The sequence below is a fragment of the Camelus ferus genome, chromosome 3, assembly GCF_009834535.1.
Source record: "Camelus ferus isolate YT-003-E chromosome 3, BCGSAC_Cfer_1.0, whole genome shotgun sequence".
Lineage (NCBI taxonomy): Eukaryota > Metazoa > Chordata > Mammalia > Artiodactyla > Camelidae > Camelus > Camelus ferus.
Genome location: NC_045698.1, coordinates 108,898,806 through 108,923,195, shown reverse-complemented (window position 1 = coordinate 108,923,195; position 24,390 = coordinate 108,898,806). Strand labels below are relative to the sequence as shown.

Here is a 24,390-nt window from a genome sequence, read left to right as displayed (position 1 = left end):
GTCAGGACCATCTTAGGGTCTGTACACTATACCTAGTCTCTGCTGTGGCTTAGTTTGCACAGGGCAGACAGCCACAAAGTATAGTTACTATGAAGTGTGACTCAGGCTATAAAAGGGGAATTAACCAGGTGATGCCTCCCTCACTCAGTCTACTGAAAGCATATCTAAGCTGGGACTTGAAGTAGGAGGAGGAATTGCTCAAATCATTTGTGAGGTAGGTGTGGAAGGGGCATGGGAGTGTGTGCTGCACGGAAGATTTCAGGCAGAGGAACTCTAAACTTATAATTAGAGCAAAAGAGAGACTTAGTGATTATCTAGTCGGCTGGTTCTCAATCCTGGATGCACACTGACATCATCTGAAGAGCTTTATAAATCACGCAGGTCCAAATCCTACACCAGAGGCTCTGATGAATTGGTCTCAGGTGAGCTAGGCACTGGGCGTTTCAAAAGCTCCCTAGGTGACTTTAATGTGCAGTCATGGCTGAGACCACAGCTAGTCCAATGACTTCAATTTATAGATAAGGAACATGAAGCTCAGAAGGAAATGGATTTGGTCAAGGTTGCACAGTTACCAGTTGGTAAAGCCCAGGTGATGAGTGGGGAGGGCACTGCGCTCCAAAGTAGGGCTCCTGCTACAAACAGGACTCTGTCCATTCCTCTCTCTAGGATTCAGTTTCCCCACCTGTAAAGTGAGAAGGGCTAGATGATCTCCAGATCTCTTCAAATGCTGACGGCGCCCTGATTCTACCTGGCTGGGCATCAGCTCCATATCAGCAGCTGATGTGGGCCTGGCAACTAGCTGCCTCCACTCTGGGCTGTGTTTTTGGAAGCCTGGAGTCAGCGATGTTGTGGATCATGGCCAGCGTCCTTCTCTGAGTGAGGCTGCCTGATGGACTGGATGTTCCCAAACAAACTTTCTCACTGGAGTCAATTTTGTCTACTGAGGTGTGTGAGAGGTTCACCCAGCAGGAAGCTTGCTCTGGCTGGGTTTAATCTATGGTGTGTTTATTAGGATTAGGGTTTTAATTAAAATTGACATTTCAAAGACTACCTGTGAGGGAGCTCTCCTTTAATGAAAAGCATACCACAGTGACATAGGTAACTTCCCCCTGGACAAGGGAGGTGTCTGTGGAATAGAGGTAGAAGCAGCCAGTCTTCTCCTCCTCTGGCTAAATTGGCTCAGTTATCTGCTGGTGTTGGGGGACCTGTCCACACCACGTCATTAGTAATGGGGGGCAGCACAGTGCTGGTCTGGCCCTCTGGTGACCAGGACTCCCCTCTAGCTCTGGATGAATGTGTTAACCCTTTGGGGTTCAGTTTCTGCATGCATAAAATGGGCTGCTTGATTAGCCACTATTGCACAGAATGTTTGTTGAGCACATAGTCTGGGTTAGAATTCCTCATCTTTATCCTCAAGGGATTCACAAGGTGAGGGGAGCAGAGGCAAGAAAACCAATGTGGGATAAGGCTCTTAGCTTGCTGCCAGGCACACAGGAAGCTCTCGGGATAATTCTTGTGTCCAGGTGCTGTGGGAGCCCAGAGGAGGGCTCTTGAAATCACATGGTGGGGAGAAATAGCTGTGATTCCAAGAGGTATGATCATCACTTGATTCTCCACATATTTACTGAGCACGAATTATGTTATCAAACACTGTCCTAGGTGATGGGGATAGACTGGTAAACAGGGCAGACAATGATCTTGTCTTGTCTTTCACAGAGCTATCTTTTCATGGAGATAATAATAACAATAAAAAAACAACAACAACAATAATAGCAGTGACTTCTATTTAAAGAGCACTCACCATGTGCTCAGTGCTTTATTTACATGTCTCGTTTCATTTAAACCTCACTGACAACCTTATTATGTAGGTACTCTTTTTTTTTCTCCTTTTACAGGTGAGGGACCCTGAAGCTCATGGAGGGTTGAGTGTGGTGCCCAAGGCTGTCCAGCTTGCAAATGGCAGGGCTGGGACTCCTACCCTGGGCCGGTCACTTGCAGCCCAAATACTTCCCCACAGTATTATTCTGGTTTAGGGTCCACAGCTAGTGGAGGGGTGAGTGAATGCGTGTAAGAGTGTTTATGACTGTGTGTGTGTCAGAGAGAGAGAGAGAGATGGGGGAAGTGCACCATGTGGTGGCGGGCCCCTGAGAGGTGACATGTCTTCCTCCATGCAGCCCCAGGGGACGCCCTCTTCTCACAACATGTGCACTGGTTGGTGCTGTGAAGGGAGGAGTCTCCTGAGACATTTGGAGGGAAAGCACTGCCTTCTCTTATTTGAGGGACCACAAAACTTAATGGTCGCTTTTTAACTCAAAGACAGGGAGTAAGAGGATTCCCTTCAAAGTTCTTTCTTTCAAAATATTTATCCCTGTGGGCCCAGTGGTCTCTGGCATGAGCTATGTGTCACTGGGCCAGGGCTACTATCCCTGCCCACACTTGATGAGGAAGTTCCAGCATCAGCCTTCAGAGGTTCCCTCCAGAGTGATCCTCCCAGCCTTGGGGAAGGAGCCAGGGTTCCGTGACCAGAATGGATGGAAAGCCCAGGCCCCAGATCCCAAACGCTGCTGCTCAGAGTCAGGAGACTCAGCACAGGTGGGGTCAGCAGCTGGACAGCCAGAGGTGGGACTCATCCAAGTGCCAAGAGGTAGCACTCAGTCTTGAGGTGGAGTCTGGTTACTCCACTTTTGGGAACTGATTCTCACAGTAATCCTGGAAGAGGCGCCATAATCCACATAGTACCCAGGAGGAAATTGAGGGACAGAGATGTTTAGTTTCTAAATTTATTTCTAAACTTATTGCACACAGCTAAAGAATTCTGGAACTAGCATTCAAATCCAGGTAGCTATTATGTCCAGATAAATGCATGGAGGTCAGAGAGTCAACCTGTCCCGGTCACAAAGCTTGTGAGAGGTGGCACAGCTCCAGAGAGCATGTTCTTCCTATGGTGTGAGACCGAGGGTAAGTTCTGGAGGTTCTGCTGAGCTGCTGATTGGGAAGAAAGGGAAAGGGCATGGAGTTCATCACGAAGCAAACAACCTGGTGTCCTTCCTCAGCCCTCAGTGACCTTGCCTGCGACAAGGCAGAGCTGACCTGGGATGTGACCTGGAGGAAGCCACAGGGCATAGACCAGGACATGGGTGTCCCCAGATTCACAGTCCATGAGTGACAGTCAATACTGGAACTAAAGCCCACCTGTTCCCCCAACCCAGGTTATGGGCTTTTGCCCGTGGTTCCAGGCTGCCACGACCCCATAGGAGGTGAGCACTTATCAGGAATATTAGAGAGAACCCAGCAAGACACGGGGGCTGGCCCAGAGCAGCACTGAATTTTTTCCCCCTAAAATTAGTAATCAGCTCAAGCACTAAACATTTGTTATTTGTCAGACACCCTGCCAAGCATTTTTTTCAGACATTATTCATTCAGTTTACAAACATGTGCCAGATGCTGGATATACAACAGAAAACAAGATAGACAAGGCTCTCACTATACAACTATCCCACAGGTGGTGATGATTCTTCCCACTTTATAGATGAGGAAACTGAGGCTCAGAGGGGTTAAGAAACTCACCAGAGTCGCAGAGCTAGTAAGTGGTAGAGCTGAGATTTTAATCTGAGTCTGTCTTCACCACTTCAGTATTTGGCCTTTCCTTGGAGCCCTCTAAATTTATTCAGTAAGTGGTTAGGTTTGGCTCTTTATTCCAAGAGCCAGACTCCCCCTACAGTGTCTGCTTAGTTCCAGTTACCAGCCGAATGTCACCCCACTGAAGTCTAAAGGCAAACTTTCTGGATTCGCTTCTCCTCCTGCCAGAATATCTCTGCATTTCATTTAGGGTGCTGTGAAAAAACCATGTCTTTTCAATATCTCCCTTAGCACCTATTCCTTTTGCCAAAGTCCTATTCCCTTCCCTTTTCCAACCTCAGAGTGTCTAGTCATTTTTCTAGACCCAGGTCAACTGTCCTGTCCTCTGGGAGGGCTCCCCTGATTCTCCGAAGCAGAGACAGTCCTCAGGGCTTCCCAACACTCACCTCCTTCTGAGTGTTTTTTGTGGGTGTCATGGTGTATTCACGTGCCTGTCTGTCCCACTTGCCAGTGAATTCTTGGGGGTCAAGACTGCCCATGTGGCCCTTATTCCTGCTGTACCCACAGTTGCAGGAACACTGTAAGTGCTCAGTAAACGTTTGTGAAATGAATACATGAGGACAGCATGGCCTCTGTCTCCTCTGGTTTATATCCAGCTCCAGACCTCCCATCAGTCCAGCTCTGTCCTCACTCTTTATCCCAGCTGCTGACTGTGGGTTTAGGCCTTAGATGCTTCATTAACTAATAATAATGAGTCACTGTACTAGCCTCAGGAGCATCGTAAATGATACAGTGTCAGGAGAAGGCAGTGGGATGTGGAATTTCAATGAGGCTGGCATGGTTCTTGAAACAGAAAATGACACGTACAAGCTTTTTCTCTGTTACAGCTCCCATTCGCCAGGCTTCACCCGCTCACTTAGAATAATTTCCTTATTCCATTCCAGCTGTAATTCTAGGCTGATTGTAGGGATTGCAGATGACTGTCATGTGACACGTGTGGCAGGCTAAAGAGTGGGCTCCCCAAAGACATCCTTGTCCTGATCCCCAGAGCCTATGACTGTCTTACCTTACATGGCAGAAGGAACTTTGCAGAACTGATTAGCTAAGGATCTTGAGAAGAACAGATTATCCTGGATTATCTGAGTAGTGGGCCTTCAGTATGGACACAAGGGTCCTTCTAAGAGGCAGAGGGAGATGTGACTGCAGAACAGAAGGTGATGGATGCTGGAGGCAGAGATTGGCATGATGTGCTTTGAAGGTGGAGGAAGGAGCCACAAGCCAAGAAACAGAGGTGACCACTAGAATCCGAAAAAGGCAAGGAAAGAGATTCTCTCCTCAGAGCCTCCTGCCCTGCCAGTTCCTTGACATTAGCCCAGTGAAACTGATTTCAGACTTCTAACCTCCACAACTGTAAGAGAATAGACTTATGTTGTTTCAAGTCAGACTGCAGGTCATTCGTTACAGCAACAATAGGAAACTAGTATATGAGGCTACTCCCTTTTCTGGAGGTGCTGATAGAAGTTGTCCCCTTCTGCTGGATAGAACCTCACAAGCATTCTTAACACAATACATCTGGCAATCAGTAATCTCTGATCAGAGTTGGAAAGGGAAGCTGGAACCCTTTGTCATTTGTTATTTTGCACCTGAAGTGGGCCAAATGCCTCCTTCAACAGTTCGGGAAACAGAAGCCCAGAGATTTTAAATTTTCTCTCCCATTAGTGGCAGGACTGTCTTTGCCTGCCATGATTCTTTCTCCTATGTCAGCCCCTTAAAAGCCCAGCTTGGTAGCAGAAGTGTCAATGGTGATGCAACATTCTAGCTTAGATTGAGCTCTCCTGCAGGAACCATGATTTTTTCCTGCAGTTAGGGCTGGGTAAAGAAATGGTCCTGCTGGGACCTTTCTCTGGCTCTACCTGCTGCCCCTCCTGGAAGCCTGGGATCCACAGCACAAACTGGGTGAGATCCCTAGAGCCTCATGACAAGTTTTGACAAGGACTGGCCTCTCAGGGCAGATTTGTGCATCAGAGCTCTCAGTGGAGATTCCGGCCACTACACTAATGACTTACCTGGGGAATCATTCTGCTTTGCTCAAATCTCTCCCTCAGGAAACTGAGCTTGTGAAATGAGAATCATTAGTGGAGGTGGCTGTTACCTGAGAGGCAGAGATACCAGGACATTAGCCTCCCAGCAGGTGGGTAATGTTACAACCTCATGTGAAATGATGGCTTCTCTACCCAGATTTATTAGTCAAGGGTTCCCCAGAGGGTAAGCTGTGGCCAACAGGTCATCTCCTGTGCAAAGAGCCTCAGAGGGCACCCCACTCCAACTTTCCCAACAAAGTTTTGCTTACCTGGACGCTCCCAGCCCTCCTTGATTGGACTGCATCCTTTCTTTCTAGCTGTATTTTCCACTATTCTTCCTCTAATGCTACAAATTCACCATTCTCTAAGAACAGTGGGAAAATGGTTTGTCCATTAGTGGCAGGGCTGAGGTCAGAGCAAGAATGCCTAAGTTCCACCCATGTTTTTTATCCTGTGTCCCAACATGCCACAGAGCAGGAGACATAATGTTAATGACATACAAAATGCCAGAATCAAAGTGTAGTCTTGATTTTTATGATGGTAAAATTCCATCTAAACAAGGCTCATGCCTGGGCTTTGTATGTGCTGTAGGCTAAATGCAGAGAAAAGATTTTGCATGTTGAGATGGGAAACCTCAGTTTTCTTCCTATCCCTGCCCTAGACAGACTGCATGACCTTGGGCAACCCCCTCTGCCACCCACTCCAGTCAACTTCTGTTATGGACAATCAAAGGGCTGGACTATATGATCTTTAAATCCCTTCCAGGAAGACATTTCTGTTTTTTTCCCAAGAGCCTGAAAAAACTCTACAGTAATAAGAAGAATTTTCCCAGGGTTGGTGGAAACTGGCCTGGCCTATGAGGGAGGGCCAAATCCAGGAGTTTGGCTCATCAGGAGGAGGGGATTACTGGCAGGGTTGCAGACTAGACTGCAGAGAAAAAAGCAGAACTGTGAGTCCTGGCAGAGTGTGAAGTCAGCTAACAGAGCCCACAGAGTGTGACAGTCAGTGAATAGTCAGTTCATTCACTCACAAAGTGTCAGTAAGCCCTACTCTGTGCCAGGCACCACTCAAGGTGTGGAGGATACAGCAGCAGGTCAGATGGAAGAGGTTCTTGGTCTCAAATAGGAACTTAGAGTCAGTAAGGGCGAGGAGAGGGAGGCAGGCAGTTAAATAGCCAGTAACAATACAGAATGAAGGGGCAGGGGATGTATAGACCCACAGAACAGAAGAAGGGCCCCTGTCACGGTACAGGAGGGGTCAGAGAAGGGCACCTGGAGAATGCTACCTGAGGCATCTCAGTGAAGAAGACAGAAAGAGTGTTCCAGGCAAAAGTTCAGTCTAGGCAGAAAATGCCCAAATGTTAGAGGTCAGTGAATAGCTAGAGTGATGGACAGAGGAGAAGAGTGCAAATGAGTGCAGGAACACAGGCAGCTGCTTTGTAGCCAGCAGGAAAGATGGAGCAGGGGAAATGGGCATCCATGTCTGGATGTAAGTTTAGTCTGCACCCTGCAGCCTGATCAGAGGGTTCAAGGCCAGGACCCTCAAGGGACAAGACTGAGTGAGGCTGCAGTTGCTGAAGAGCTGAGAGTTGAGTGAAGGAACAAAGCCAATATAAGGAAAGAGAGAAATGACAGTGCATTGGAGAAGTGAAGGGAATAAACCCTCATTGAAAATTTGTGATGAAGCTGGGGCTTAGCATCAGTTTTTTATCTGAAAAAAGTGGGGTTCCTCCAGGACTACAGTGTAGATTAAATGAGACAAAATTAAATGCTTAGCGTCCAGCCTAAAATGCCATGAGTGGTTAATAAATCATAGCTACCTTTATTATTATTACATGTTCACTTATTCAGTGACTATTTATTGAGTGCCTGCTGTGTGCCAGGCACTGTTCTAAGTGCTGAGATACAGCCATGAACAAAGACAAAAATCACTCTTCTTGCAGGGTTACATTTTATTATTCACTCCTTTCATACTCACAACCCTGTGAGGAGGGTCTTATTACCCCTATTTTATAGGACTGGACACTGAGAGGCTAAGCAACTTGTCCAAGGTCAGGAAGCTAGCCAGTGGCAGAGGCAGGATTTGAACCCAAGTCTGCATGATGACATAAGCAAGGCTCCCTCCACTATCCTACCCTACTTCGATATAAAAAGCAACACAGAATTAACTATGGCTTGTATAGAATCAATTATATTTTCAACGTGGATTTTCTGTGATGGTCTGGCTTTTCAACCCTCTGTCTCATCATTCCTGTAAATCATGCACAGCCACCAGGCCATGTCGGGTGTGGGGTCTGGAGGATGCTTTACTCATTGAACCTACAAGAACTTGGGGGAAAGAGATCCTTGTAGCTAGAGGAGTGGGAAAGGTTTCCTAGAGAGGGTGGACCTGCAGCCACAGGCAGGAAAAGGACAGGTGAGCAAGTAGAAATGGTTTAAACAAGAATTCGAAGGGAGGGAATGCATGATGTGTGTTTGTATGTGCAAGAATGATACACGTGTGTGCACGTCGATTGCCTTAACACACATTTATTGAGCACGTAACATGTCAGGTACTGCACAAGGCACAGGGAATCACAGCAAAGAAGGTGTGCTAGGTCCCTGCCATCATGGAGCTTAGTGTGTGTGTGTACATGCGTGTGTGTGTGTGTGTGGAGGGTAAGGTGAAGGATGGGGATGCGAGATGTGCAGACAAGAGCATTCATCCCAACAGACACTCCTTTCCCTGAATTTTTGCTCCCCAACCTGTGCTTCTTGATTTGTTCCCACCTCCCCACCCATACTTTTGCCAACTAGAGGAAAGGCACAGTCTCCTGGAAGCTGCCCATGGGCACAGGAAATCCCAGATGCCGGAGTGGGGCTGCAGTGAGTGTGAGGTGCCTTGGCTCATCCTTGCAGAGTGATGTCCCCTCTTGGTGTGGGCTTTTAGCTACTAGCTCATTGCAGACAATCGATGCTAATCCAGTCTTCCGGGACCAAATGAAACAGACAGCATTTTAAGGGCTCGAGCTCTTTTCTGATTACCAAGCAACCTACATAATCACTCTCACCCCAGCCTGCCTGGGAGGGCATTGCATTGACAAAGCCCAAGCAGGCACTCTCTCTGCCGGGAACTGGCTATGATTTCTTCTGAACTTGCCAAGCAGAGAGGAGACTGGGGTAGCAGGAGCCTGGCCAAGGATTCCAGAGGACTGGTTGTTGCCCCAGATCTGTAATTCACTCCCTGTGTGACGCTGGGAATGTCTGGCCCCACTACCACCATCCCTTGGGCCTCAGTTTCCCCATTTATAACATGAGGGGCTTAAATCAGACCACTTCAGAGGTCCTTCCCTGCTCCAAAATTCTAGGTCATTCACGACGCCAGATCAGACTTACTCCCCTAGCCTTAAAACATTTCCAGGGATTTCTCTAGAACCCATATGATGGGTATGAAGCTTAGCCTGATAGTTAATAGCATAGGAATTTTTGTATTTATAGATATATACTGATTCGAACATTTCCAAGACATATTAAGTGAAAAAAACTCAACTTGCAGAGTGGTTTCTGTAGTGTGATACCATACACGTGTATATTACACACATACTGGTACACGCAGACACGTGCACAGAACACTCAAATATCTCTGGAAGGATACCCAAGAGGCATGGGAGCTTAGGACAGGGGAACACGGTGTCCCAGAAGAGAGATTTAAATTTCACTTTTTGCATTTCTTGATTTTTTTTAACCCTGTGCATTGCTGCCTTGAAAATTAATAAACAGTTGTAAAGACAGAGCATGGATTTTGCCATCAATTCATTTATTCACTTAAAAAATAGTTAGTGAATATCAATTAGGTGGCAGTAACTGATATAGGCAGTGGGGAGTAAGACAGTCCCTGCCCCTATGAAGCTCACATTCTAAACTGATAATGGCCAAATCAATAAATGTGTAATATAATTCCAGGTAGGGATAAAGGGTGTGAAATACACAAGACAGACTTGAATATGAAATTGTCCACCCTGGTGATCCTCCATTTCCTCATCTATCGAATGGTAGCAATAGTAAGACCTGCTCCATGTTTTGTGTGTGTGAGAGAGAGAATTAAATGAAGTGAATAACAATACCTGGGGCATAATGGGTGCTTGATAAATGCTGGTTGTTGTGGTTAGTATTATTGAGGAAAGGGTTTGGAAGGGAGTTGTCATGGTCAAGAGCTGTGTAGGGACTAAGGGAGGCGGAGTGGGCAGACACCTGGGAGACAGAGCAGGTGGAGGAGGTAGGAAGAGGTGAGCAAACTGGACTTGTTGTGGGTGGGCTGATACAGAAGTACAGGAGAGGTCAGGGACCCAGTCCAGAAGACAGAAGTGGCCTTGGAGCCTTAACTAGCAGGGAGACCCACGTAGCCCCTCAAGGTGCCTGGTCTAGTTGGGAAATGGTGTGCAGTCTGGGGAGGTGGGAAGCCCATCCATCCCATCCTCAGTTCCCAGGGACAGAGGTGTCTGTTGTCTTGGCAGGGCTTGTCTGACTGAGTGGCAGGGATCTCCATGTTAGGCTTATAGGTTACTGGGAGGGTCCATTTAGAGCTTCCACCTCATCCCGTGGTGATGCCTATGCCTGACTTCTTAGGATTGGAGTCACTCCCCATACATAAGGTGGGTGACAATGTCTGGGTGACACTGTGTCTGAAGATCTTTGCCAGAAATCTAGATGCAACCTAGGAACAGAGAGAGAGTTTTCCTCAGGGGTTCCCAAGCTGGCTGGCTTTCAGACTCTCCTGAGGTTCCAGTACAGACTCCTCAGCCTCAGTCTTTGAGGGCTGACTCAGTGACACAGGGCAGGTCTCACTATGTCTCCTTGCAGGCCATGCTGTCACGCGGAAACCAATGACAGGTGCTTCTCAGGCAAACGGGCTGGGAGCTTCTCCTCTGTACCCCAGCCAGACATTAGGTCAGAGTCAAACTCCAGGCTCATCAATGACAGAAAAAACACAGTCACTTGTTCAGTGACTTAAAGCATGTTGGGTGCATGTGCATTTATGAGTGTGTGTACATGCATACACATGCGCATCTGTGGCTACGAGTCTGTGGCACGTAGGAAGAAGGGGACAGGAAGGGAGTGCAGGTCTAGCGGAAGGAAAAAGCCAGAGAAGTGAAGTGTTTGCTCCTCAAGAGAAAATGAAATTCAAAGAGAAAAATCATCGCCTTGGGGGACTCCGAATCTTACCTGCTTTCAGTCAATCTCAGTGAATCTCATTCAGTAAAGCTTTTTATGCAAATCCACGCAAACAAATTCTGGGCCCTGCTTGGAGTCCTGGGAGGGCAGGCTCCATCTCAGGAGCCGTGGTGGGAGGTGAATCTAGCAGGAGGCCCCTCCTGAAAGCTGAAGATAAGAGGCTGGCAATGGCCCATGGGGCTCATTTGACGGTTGCCGGTGATAGCTTCTCAGCCACACACAAAATATCTATGGCTTTTTGACACAAACTCAAAATGTCAAATTTTCTCAAATTATTTTTGAGCAGCAAAATCCCCTTTTGCCTAAAGGAGGTTTTAAATAGAACTCTGACATAGAAAAGGGAAAAAGGCAAGCTGCTCTGGTTCAAGTTTGGAAATGGGGATGGGGACATGGTGGTCTCAGCTCAGATTAAAAACCCTTTGGCTCCTTCACTTTCCCCACTTTTACAGGTAGAACTCTTCTGACCCTCTGACCCCCTGCTGCTGTGCCCAAATTCTTTTGTACTCAAAAGGGGCCTGCTGGCCACCACCTAGGGCTCAGTGTTGTCCGAGGCTGGAGGACTAGTTCTTTCTGGAAAATGAACCTTAAAGAGACCATGGCCAGCAGCTTGGGCAATGATTCACTGGTTCCTGGTTCTGTGACTCTGCCCTACTGCCAAGGGTATAGGTTCTGAAGTCAGGTTTAAATTCTGGTGGTGCCACTAAAAGCTGTATGATCTTGGGCAAGTCACTTAACCTCTCTGAGCCTGTTTCCTCTTCCATAAAACAGACATAGTTCCTCCATCATAGGTTTGTATAAAGAGTAAAGGAGCTATTAAATATCAGAGGTAGGAAAGGCACAAGCCTACATGGCCCAGGAAGGTAACTGAGATATGTGATCACCTTATGGCAACTGCAAGCAGGAGCCCACAGTCCAAAAGGGGAAGCTGCCTCTCAGCTCCACCTGAGTCCTGCTGTAGCAGGATTAATCATCCTCTCTCAAAGGAACTCTTCAAGACTCTGGTGATGTCCTTGAAAGATGCACATCTTGCACATCTGGAGTTGGTACAGCTGCCCTTCACATCCCTGTGGGGTGTGAGTGTATGTATGTGTGTGTGTGTCAGGGTTAGGGCTCCACAGGGGTTGGTCTTTCTTCCTTTTGGGGGAGGAGGATTAAGTTTGTTTGTTTATTGGTACTGGGAATTGAACCCAGGACCTCATGCATGCTAAGCACACACTCTACCACTAAGCTATACCCTGCCTCTTGGTCTTTCATTTTCTTTATTTCTTTCCTTCCATCCTTTCTTCTTCCCTTCCTCCCTCCTTCCTCCCCTTCCTCTTCCTTCCTTCCCCTCCTTTTTTTTTTAAAACAAAACTTACTAGGCTTTTGTATAAATGATACATACTCACTAAAAAATAAATTTAACTCAGAAAAGTTCAAAGAATAAAATAAAAAACCAAAGGTAAACAAAAAACTTTGCTTCTCAGAAAAATTACTGGTAGCAATTTGGTTAAGTATCTTCCCATGTATCTCTTTATATGTGGTAGACTGATAAAGAAATTAGTGTTTAATTTTATATAGTTGGGCTCATAGAACACCTGCACAGTTGTGCAATATGCCTTTTTCTCTCAAACATGTCCAGGTGTGTCTTTCCCTGACCATGCATTCAGATCCGCACTGTGCCTGGGGCTGCACAAGACATCAGTATCAGGGATGCACCAGAAATCATCTATCAGGTCCTCTGTTGGGAAGATGCACAAACTCCTCCTGTCAAGGTCCCCAGAGCTTCTCTGGACCCAAAACACACTCGCCCACGCCTGGACACTGGGGCGGTCTCCTCACTAGTCTTTCTGCTTCCAGAAATGCAATGCATCCCCCTACAACAGCCGGAGCTGCCTTGTAACCATGCCCAACAGATCATGTCACTCTTCTGCTTCGAACCCTTGAATCTCTTCCCTTTGCTCTTGGAATAAATCCCAACCCCTTTGCCATAGCCTAAGAAGACTGGGATTTTCATGATGGGGCCACTGGCTTCTTCTGGTTTCCTCTGCTGCCAGGACCAGACTGTTCACTCCCACCCCAGAACCTCTGCACTCACAGTTTCCCTAGATCTTCGATAACTAGCTTTTCCACCACTCAGGTCTCAGCTCAGAGCTCCTTCCTAATTCCCCTACCATCCCCCTAACCAATGCTGATCCCCTTGTGGTGCCAGTCATTGTCTCAATACTCTGCCTTTTATTTTCTTTACAACATTACCACTACGTGAAATTATCTCATTGATTTGTCTTCGTGGTTATTCTCTGCTCCTTGCCCCTCAAAGAGCCCAGTCCAGAAGGCAGCTCCAGAGCCTTCTCATCTTTATCTCCCCGATGTCTCATCACAGACCCTACTCCTCAGCCAAATGGAGTTCTTGACCTCTTCACACACACCTCCCTCCGCCAGGAAGCCTCCCCACACTCCTGGTCTCTCTCTCTTGCTTTTGCCATCTGGCCTCTGATGCCCAAATTTTATCCATCCTCAGTCCAGCTGAAATGTCACCAGCCCCAGGAGAGTGTCCTATCTTTGGCCACAAGAATCTTTTCTCTCCTGTACTCACGTGGCACTTTATCTTTTCCACCCTCGAGACATTAGCACTTCATGCCTCCAATATTACCATTTCTCTCCCCAGCTTGACCATTCTCACTAGATAATGAGTTCCTTGTCAGTACAGCCCATGGCTTGTTTACCTCTTTATGATAGTTAACATCGAGAAAGTGCCTTACATGGGTTAGCTCTTTTAAGCCTCATTCTGAGTTGGGAGTTACTGTAAGCAACCTCATTTTCCAGATGAGGAGGCGCTGAGAGCTTAAGAAACTTGCTGAAGGTTATACAGTAAGGAAGTGGAGAAGCTAGGATTTGAATCCACAGCCTGAAACCTTGACCAGGAAGCCAAAGTCTACCTTGGCACCTGTGGCAAAAAAAAAAAAAAAAAAAAAAGGCCTTTTTGGTTGTTTTCCTTCTCTCTGTGCAGTAGCTGCTGGCCCTCATCTCCCACACCCTCAGGTCTTTGAAGGGAAAGATCTGCAGGGATACTGTTAGTCTTAACAAAAACAAATCAAAGGACTGATCACTCAGATCCAAATCTGAGGGTCTGCCTGCGGGGCTCCACATCATTACTCACTGATGATTCAAGAGTCAGGCTCAGGGAGCTAGGCAGGGATGGGGTGATTTCTATTACAATGTTGCACTGAAGTGTTTCTCTAAATTATGCCTGTACCTCCATCTCTCCCTCCTTATCCAGCTGGGAACACACTCAGCAACCTCTCAGTTTTTGCGACCCCCTGCTCTGCTTCCCTCCCTGTTTCTTTTCTCTCCCATCAGCTCTCTCCTCTTTCCCAAAGCTTACTGCTCAGTGATCTCTCAATAAAACATATTCCTGATAAAATGTGTGATCCTGGGCAAGCCCTTTGCCTTGCACCCCTGAGTAGCCATTTCTGCCGCTTCTATAAATGAAATTAGAGCACTGATGAGGAAGTGGTGGCCCAGAGAGGGCATGATATCTGCCTAAGGTCACAAAGCAAGTGGATGGCTGGCACTGAATCCATACAAAAGTACAAAGGTGGATACATGAATTGTTATGTATCCACCACTCAGTCTCAGTAAGTAGCAACTCATGACCAATCTTGTTTCATTACTCTTACCCACTTTTCCACTCCCAGATTGCTTGGAAGGAATGGTGTCCTACGGTGCCCTTGCCTGGGCTTGCCCTTGAGCAGAGCAATGAAAGAAAAGTTCGCATTGGTGGTGGGGCGGTGGGGTGGCCTTTCAACTGCTGTGTCTCCCTCCTTCCTTCACTCTCCTGGCTCCCTAAATCCCACGTCCTACTTGGTCCTCTGCCTGTTGCTATCCTTTTCATTCTCTCCGGGTGCCCTGCTGAATCCCTGCCAAGGGACTAGGGGCTCAAAATGCTCTTCCAGATCACCGAAACTTAGAAGAGGTTTCCAGAAAAGCAACTCTTTCAAGCCCCAAAAGAAAGCCAAGCCTCTTGGAAAGGCTTTTTCAGACCCAGATTGTGTTGAGAGAGAGACATCTGTGCCTTCTTTCCCGGGTCACAAAAAAAAAAAAAAAAAAATACAGGGAGTATTTACTCTTCTAGAGAGAAAATTTCAAACCTATACAAAAGTATAATAAATATTAATGAACCCCTACATACTCATCGCCCAGCCTCAGCAATTAGTAACTCATAGCCAATCTTGTTTCATTACTCTCACCCACTTCCCCTCTCCCAGATTACTCTGAAGGAAATCTCAGAAATCATATACTGTTACATATTATTATAAATGAGCAAAGATGGCCTCTGTGTATTGGTTCCTAGCTTGTATACTTCTTCACTGCAGGCTGAGACCCATTAGCTTAAAAGTCCACAGGAGCCAAACTCAAATTTTTACATATCCAATTGTTTTCAAAATATCCCAAACAGGCAGATTTTTAGGCACTTAGGGACTGCCTGCTTTGCACACCCTGGAAACCTCACCCTGCACCAGATGACCATTGATAAGATGAGTCCTTGTGGTTTTGAGACCCCAAGCTGCTCTCCAAATTCCCTGACCCAGAGATTCCCCACCATACTGATGAGCAAGAGATATCATCTAGAAGCCTACACCCCTTCTCTAATCCCCCTCTCTCCTGGGTGTTCCTTTTCGCCTTCCCTGCCCTAAGCTCTGGTTGGTCTCCTGCTATGATGGACTTCATCTCTCATGCAATGGTCCAAGCATCACGCAATAAAGCTTGTTGCACATTAATGCTTCTTATAGTCATATGTTTTTCATTGATCAGTCCCCTAATCCCTCAAACCTCTTATAAGGATTTATTTCATCTGTAAAAATTTCACTATGTATTTCTAAATATAAGAACTCTTTTAAAAACTACAACTGCCCATCAACAGATGACTGGATTAAAAAGATGTGATATGTTTACATATAAATATATATATGTATGTACGTATACATGTATACGTACATACAATGGGATATTACTCAGCCATAAAAAAGAATGCAAAACTGTCATTTGCAGCAATGTGGATGGACCTAGAGAATATTATGCTTAGTAGAAATAAGTTAGACAGAGAAGGACAAAATACTTGTCATATCACTTATATGTGGAATCTAAAAATTAATACAAATGAATCTATATACAAAACAGAAATAGACTCACAGATACAGAAAACAATCTTGTGGTTACCAAAGGGGAAGAGGAAGTGGGGGGGGGGGGTCAAATTAGGGGTATGGGATTAATAGATACAAACTACTATATATAAAATAAACAACAAGGATATATTGTATAGCACAGGAAATTATACCCATTATCTTATGATAAACTATAATAGAATATTGTCTGCAAAAATACTGAATCACTATACTGTACACCTGAGACTAACACAATATTGTAAATCAACCATACATCAATAAAAAATAAAATAAAATAAAAACTACAATATATTACCATTGTATTACTGAATAATACTGAATGACAATGACAATGATAGCTCTAGAATATCACTTAACTACTCACTCTCCTTATCCCACAATACAGTCAGAAAATAACACCACCAACAATACTACCACCACTGTGCTCACTGAAGAGAGTTTATGATATTTTCTTGCAATTATTTTTGCCCATAGAGTATATACTATTAAGGATGTACAGTCAAATTGTTGTGTTTTGAAGTTGCTTGGAATATTTCTATGTGTGGATATGCCAACAAGTACATACATAATTAAGTTCATCTAATTTTTTTATTTCTATTTTTCAATTGAAGTATAATTTCTGCAGTGACATTCTCAGATCTTAAAGTTTTTACTTTACTTCAAAATGGTTTTACAGTTTGATGACCTGTGACAAATGCATATACCCATGTAACTCACACCCTGGCAGGATATAGATTGCCCACAGCCCATAAAGCTCCTTGTGAAATAAACATATGTATTTGTCTCTGCCTCCAGTTCCTGATTCAGAACTCCTAAATCTTATCTAAAAAGGGATGTTAGGAATGTCTTTTGCTCTAATATTTGGTCTTTGACCCCAGTTCCAGACACAGAGGTCCTATATCCCTCGGAATTTTCTGGGTTATAGGATTGCTCTTTGTTCTAATGAGGTGACTCTTGGTGGGGTCCTGGATGGAGGCTGGTCACCAGAAGTCCAAGCCATGATTAGCTTGGAGAAGGGAGAGGGGCTGAAAATTGAGTTAATAACTGATTACACCTACATGATGAAGCCTCCATAAACATTCCAAAAGGATGCATTTCAGAAAGCTTCCAGGTTGGGGAACATAGCATATGCCAAGATGGTGATGCACCCCAACTCCACAGGGACAGAAGCTCCTGGGCCTCCAGATTTCACCCTATGTGTCTCTTCATTTGACTATTCGTCTTTTATTACATACTTTATAATAAACTGGTAAACATAAGTGAGTGTTTCCCTGAGTTCTGTGAGCTACTCTAGCAAATTACCGAACCCAAGGAGGGGGTCATCTGACAGGTGACAACACAGGACTTGCAACTGGCATCTGAAGTAGAGGCAACCTTGTGGGACTGACCTCTTAACTTGTGGGATCATCTGATGTTAAATCCAGGTAGATAGTGTCAGAAATGAATTGAATTATAGGACAGCCCACTGCTATTGAAGAATTGATCCACACGGAGAAAAACCTATACACCTTATTTCAGAAGCACTGAGTGTTAGAATAAAAGAAAACATAGTGCCTTTTTCCTAGACAGTCAGCCTTTCCCCTACCTGACACCCCACCCCAAAGTAGCCACTGCCCTGATGGATCAGTTTGCCTCTTGAGCTGTATATAAATGAATTTATAGTATGAACTTTTTTTGTGTTTGATTCCTTTCACTCAGCATGTTTTTGAGATTCATTCATGCTTTGTGTATCAGTAGTTTGTTCCGTTGTATTGCTGAATAGTATTCCACTGACGAATGTTCATCATTTGTTTATCCAAGCTCATATTGATAAGACAGATAAACTGCTTCCCATTTTTGGTGATTATAAATAAAACTGCATCCAGGACGTTCCTGTACATAGTCTTTTTCTGAGCATTCTTATGTAAATTCCTAAGAATGGAATTGGCTGGTAGGTATATATTTACCCTTATAAGAAATTGCCCGACCATTTTCTCAAGGGGTTGACCAATTTTACAGTGTTGTCAACAATACACATCTTTGCCAGCATTTAAAGCTGTTGATATTTTCAATTTTACCTTTTTGGAGGATTTGTAGTTGTATATCAGTATGGTTTTAATTTACATTTTCCTAATGACTAATGATATAAAGCACTTTTTCAGTTATTTGTCACTTGTATATCTCCCTTTGGAAAAGAGTCCAGTTGTTTTGCCATTAAAACATTGAACTGTCTTGGTTAGAGTTGTAAGAGTTTCTCTAGATGAAAATCTTTTGTCATTGACATATGCATTATGAAGCTTCTCTTAGTTACGGCTTGCCTTTTCATTCTCTTAATCATGTCTTTTAATGGAAAAACTTCTTGATTTTGAGGAAGATAAATTTATCAAATTTTATGGTTAGTGCTTTCTGTGCAAAGTCATATAATTATTGATATGGTTAGTTTTATGTCTGCCATCTTGCTACTTGCTTTCCATTTGTTCATATCTTCTTCCTTTTTGCCTCCTTTCCTGCATTCTTTAGAATTATTTTTTGGATTCAAATTTATCTCCCCTGTTGGCTTTTTAGCTAGACTTCTCTGTTTCACATCTAAGGGCTGATTTATGGGAACAGTATGCATTCTTAACTTATCATAGTCTACTTAGAGTTAATACTGTATCAACTCACATGAAATATAAAAAATTTACAACAGTATATTTCCATTTACTCTCTACCCACCCTTTCTGTTTTTATCATTCATTTTACTTCCACATATGTTATAAACCCTACAATACATTATTGCGTTTGGTTTAAAACATCAATTATATTTTCAAAAATTAAGAAACAAGGCAGGAAAACCCTTTTATATCTTCCTACATATTTTACTATTTTCATCTCTCTTCATTTCTTCAGTTGGATTCATGTTTCATCTAAAGAACTTCAGTATATCTTGCAGTGCAGATCTACTGATGACAAATCCTTTCAGCTTTTGTTCTGAAAATGTCTTTATTTTGCTTTTATTTTTGAAGGTTATTTCCCTTGATATAGCATTCTAGATTGTCAGGGTGGTTTTTCCTCCTTTCTCTCAGCACTTTGAATATGTCATGATATCTTTTTTCTGGCTCACATTGCTTTTAATAAAAAGTGGGTGGCTTTCCATCTTATCCACCATATAATGTATCTTCTGGCCTTGGCTACTTTTAAGATGTTCTTTGTATCTCTGGTTTAAGCAATTTGACCACGATGTGCTTATATGTTCCCTATGTTTATCCTGCTTGAGGTTCATTGAGCTCTTTGGGGTAAACTGGTATTTTTCAACAAATTTGAGGAAAATAAATCAGCCATTATAGCTTCCAACATTTTTTCCTTTACCAGTCTCTATCTCCTTTACTTCTAGAACTCTAATTACAGATATAATAGACTGCTTGGTATCATCCCAGCAGTCAGTGAAGTTCTGTTCATTATTTTTTAGCCTTTTTCCTGTGCTTCACTTTGAATTGATTCTATTGTCATATACCCAAGTCCACTGATATTTCTCCTGCAGTGCCCAATCTTCTGCTTTGCCCTACTGAATTTTTCCTTTAAGATATTATACTTTTCAGTTCTAGAATTTCCATTTTTAAATAGTTTCCATTTCTGTACTGATATTCCTCTAAAGATTCACCCATTATATCTATTTTTTCCATGAAATCTTTAAAATGTATTTATAATAGCCATTTTAAAGAACTTGTCTACTAATTAAAATATCTGTATCACCTCTGAATTTGTTTATCTTGATTACCATCGATTATTTTTCCTGGTTATGGTCTTCTTGTTTCTTCAGAGGTTTCATAATTTTTTATTGCATGATGGGTATTGTATGATGGATATGTTGTTGAGTCTGGGATTTGGTGTCTTCCTTCAAGAGTTTTGAACTTTTTTTCTGACAGGCACTTAATTTACTAGTGGGTCAGCTCAATCATTTAAAGGCTTGTTCTTAAGTTTCACAAAGGTATGTCTCAAGTAGCCTTCACCTTGGAGCTATAATAGCCCTACACTCTAAGGTGTGGCTTTCCCAGTATCTTGGCTGAATGCTTAGTGTTCAGCAGGTCTCTCTGATCTGATGATCAGACATCGTATGTACCCCAGGGCTGCGACTTCTGGAATCTGCTTTCAGCTCACAGTTCCTTTGTAGCTGTTCTCTGCCAGGCTTTCCAGAATCTAGTCATGTGTATTCACTCCTTATATTTGGTTAAGGACTTAAGGGGACTTAAGGGGACTCTATGCAGATTTCACAGCTCTTTCTATGCACAAGTCCCTCCAATCTGGTACCCAGTCTTGCAATTTCAACTGCCTCAGCAATCTTAAATTCTAACATTTCCCCCCTCATCTCAGCATAACTGCTGTGCTCTGCTTGAAGTCCACATTCCTGTGCTGCATTCTGGAGCAAGACCTCCAAGCAGAGAGCCAGGATTTCTCCAATGGATCACAGTCCTCTACTGCCTGTTGCGCAACATCTAAAATCGGCAGTTACTTTATATGCTCTTCCGTGCAAGGGCTGGTTCAGTCTCAGTGACTCCGTTGTTGCCAGAAACAAAAAGTCATATTTTTGTTTAATATTTTGGAGTTTTTTTTAAATTTAATTTTGTTTTATATTTATGTAGAATATTTACATGATTCTAAATCAAATCTACAAAATAAGATTTATAAATAGAAGTCTAGCTGGTATTCCTGTACCTTCCAGCCTATTCCGTCCTTTCCTTATATATAGCTATTAAAAATAATTTTGATTTGTTTTTCTATTCTTTCTTTTGTTAACATAAGCAGGTGTGTGTGTGTGCGTGTGTGTTGTATTTACATAAGTAGAAGTAGTATACTCTATATACTGTCCTCCACTTTGGTTTTTTTCATGTAACTATGTATTCTGATGATCACTCCATTACTAGTATAATGAGATATTGCTCGTTCCTTCATTACAGGTATACAGTCCTCGACTGTAGGACTAACTTGTCCCAGTTTTCCCAGGGCTTTCCTGCTGTGAGCACTGAAAGTTCCATATGTCCCAAAATGGGCTGGTTGGTTGCCCTGTCATTGTCTGAGAGTACTATAATTTATCTAATCAGTCTTCTTTGGTTGGATATTTGGGTTGTTTCCATTCTTTCACTACTATAAACAGTTCTCAGTAAATAACCTTTTGTATATATCTCTTCACCTTTTGCCAGTGAATTTTTGAGTTTTATTTTTTTAAACGGGATTGCTGGTTTAAAGGTAAATGTCTAAATTTTCCAGATATTGTCAAATTCTCCTCCATAGGGATTGTACAATATTCGTTTCCACCAGCAAAGCTTGAGATCCTGTTTCTCCAGAGATTCTCCAACAGAGAATTTGTGAAAAAAAATTTTCCAATTGAATAGGTGAAAAATTATACCTAAGTATAGTTTGAATTCACATTTCTCTTATTATGAGCAAATGTGAGCATCTTTCAAAAGGTTAATAGCCACTTGTATTTCTTTTTCTGTGGACCATTGGTATAATTCTATAGTCTGTTTTTTTCATAGGCTTGTTGGGTTTTCTGTTGTTCAATTTTAGAAGTTCTTCCATATATTAGATATACAAATTCTTTGTGACATAAGTTGCAAATATTATTCCCAGTTTGCCATTTATCTTTTCACCTTGCTTCTAACAACTTTTGCCATGCAAAAATTTTTTTGAATGTAATCAATTTAGGTATACTTTCCCTACTGCTTTTGGATTTTTGAGTCCTAGGAATAATTTCACTATTTCTAGGCTATAGAGGAATTCAACAATGTTTTCTTCTAGTGCCTGTATGGTTTCCTTTATTATATTTACATTTCTGGTCCATTTGGGATTTATCCTGATGTATGGCAGGAATGGATCCAATTTTATCTTTTTCTATATGGCTCTCCAATGATCTGAATGTAATTTAAAAGTCCATCATTTTTCCTCTGATTTGAGCTGTTGTCTTTATCGTATATTAAATTTGCATATGAATGGGTCTTTTTCTGACTTTCCTGTTGTGTTTCGTTTTAATTATAAAGGCTTCATAGCATGTTTTAGTGTCTAAAAGGGCTAGCCCCCCACTCTCTGTTCTCCTTTTTCAGGATTTTCCTCACTATTATTTGTCGTTCTTCCAAATGAACTTTATAATCAACTTGTTTAGATACAGGAAAAATCTCAAGATATTTTTATTGGGACTACCAAGGTTTTATAAATTAACTTGGGAAGAACTGCCATCTTTATGATGTTGAGTCTTCCTAGTCAAAAACACAGTATCAGGTGATATTTCTGATTACCTTTCAGATTAGGGAGTTGATAAAATGCTCTGTATGATCATTTGGCGAAGGACCACTGGGTCTTACAAATCTTCCTGAGCCCAGCCCATGACACTTCTTCCAGGAAGCCTGCCTTCTTTTCTAGAAAAATGACCTCTCCATTCTTTCCAGGTATCTTGTGGTTCACATTAACGTTTTTGGTGATAGCTTCTACCTTTACATGTACCTACTCTCTTTCCTCTTCCGGACTAAGAGCTCTCAGGGAACTGGATATGTATTATAAATCACAGTTATACTGATAAAAGCTGAGCTAAAGCAAGAGACTCTGAGTTGGACCCATCATACTAATTATCTCATAGACTTTCCCAGGGGTTACCAGCTAACCTCTGGCAAGCCATATCTAGCCCATGTGTTTGACGTGCATGGAAATTTTTAAAATTTTGAATTACCTGCCAACATCTAAAAATTATAAGATTTCACATGAAAATACAGATTTTCAGATTCTCTAAAAGTAATGGAGGTTCATGGCAACAACCAGCTGGAAGTGAGTATCTGCTGTCCCTTTAGACCAGGCAGGCAGTTTTTCCCGCACCGCTGCATTTCCATTAACTGTCTAGGTCCTGGAAGCATTACAGCCTGTATTTCTTTTCATTAAAACCACTGAGAAAGGAAAGAAGGAAATCACTGGCCCTGGCACATAGTGGGTGCTTGGCAGATATTTTTAGAATAAATGAATCCCTGTTTGCCAATCAGGTTCTGAGAATAGCTGATTTAGCAAAGGTCACAAGACCAGAGGGTGGCAGAGGAAGGGATTTAAAAGGAGGATCTACTTTGCTACACAGCCCAGTGGTGTTTGACAGTTGTCCAAGGGCTGGCCCTTGCGTTCTTTCTCACCTGTTAGCTGGGTAAGAGCCACAGACTTGGTCCCAAGCCCTTAACCATCTTGGCTGTTCTTACATGGAATCTTAGTAACTGCCCCATTAACACAGACCGACGGGAGGGAGGCCTCGGACCTTAGGGGAGAAATGGGCCCTGGTGATTTTTCAGCTTCATAGGATTGGGTTTGAGTCTATTTTTCTTATTATTTCTCTTTCACATAGTTCCCCTAGGCCTTTTCAAATCTGCTGATGGCGAGCACCCCAAGGGAGCATTGTGGAAAGGCAAAACGAGATTTGCTCTGGGGAAGGGGAAGCCTGCACCCACTGCTCAGCAGTTTCTTTACCTCCTTAGAGGGAAGAGCAGAGGGTTCCAAGTTCTTCAGGCCTTAGGCCTCCCAATCCCCCAGGATAGGAGAGCTTCACCAGCAAATTGCCCTAAAAAAGAACGGCCTATTGTTTTTTGTTTTTTTAATTCAACAAACAGGTATTGAACACTTCCTCTGCACCAGCTTCTGTTTTAGAAGGCATGGGAAAACTCAAGAGACACGCTCTTCGTTCTAGTGGGAGAAACTAAATAATAAGCCTGTGAGAAAAATGCATTCGGACAGGACGGGTGCCGTGGGGACACCTAGTGGGAGTGCCTCACGCAGGCATGCAGGACTTCCCTGAGGACGCCACCTTGCAGCTGAGCCCTAAATGGTGAGGAGGACTTCGCTGCTGGAAGAGGGAGAGGGGACGGAAGTGAGAAGACCCAGAGGCAGGTTCAAGCAGCCGGGAGAAACTCAGCGGTGGAGCGTGGCGGGCAAAGGGCCAAGGAGAAGGCAATCGGAGGCGGGTCAAGCAGCTAACAGCTAAATTGAGGGGCGCACTTACGATTTATACGGTAAACAGTTCTCTGCGAAACAGGATGATGAGGAGACTTGTCCTTTCCCCTAGAACCAGCGCCTAAGGTCCAGAAAGGAGGAAAGAGGACCCAGAAGTGCTGATTTCTCCCTAGTCTGGTGAGGACTGCCGGCAGCAGTGTCCAGGCCCCTCCCCTGGGCCAACCGGAAGGCCGCAGTTTGGTCCCGGCACCCGAAGCCAGCCCCACACTCACCTTCCGGTTCGTAGAGAGAGGCAGAATTGTGTTCTCGTGGGAAGCAGTGTTCCCGCGAGAGTTTTCCTCCCGTTCCCTCTCTCGTACCACACGCCGAGCGGCCAAAAGGTGGGGGGTGGGCGGACTCCAGGGGAATCCCTCCTGCAGCGTGGGG

At 43.8% G+C, this 24,390-nt stretch overlaps 1 protein-coding gene across 1 annotated transcript in view; it reads right to left on the bottom strand.

The window, feature by feature from the left end:
- GALNT10 (polypeptide N-acetylgalactosaminyltransferase 10) overlaps positions 1 to 24,171 on the bottom strand; it is a 260,526-nt gene extending 236,355 nt beyond the window's left edge. Inside the window, exon 1 of the mRNA XM_032477168.1 lies at positions 24,014 to 24,171. The gene's annotated coding sequence lies outside the window, so the exon portion shown is untranslated. The remainder of the gene's footprint in view (positions 1 to 24,013) is intronic.
- Between the last annotated feature and the right edge of the window lie 219 nt (positions 24,172 to 24,390).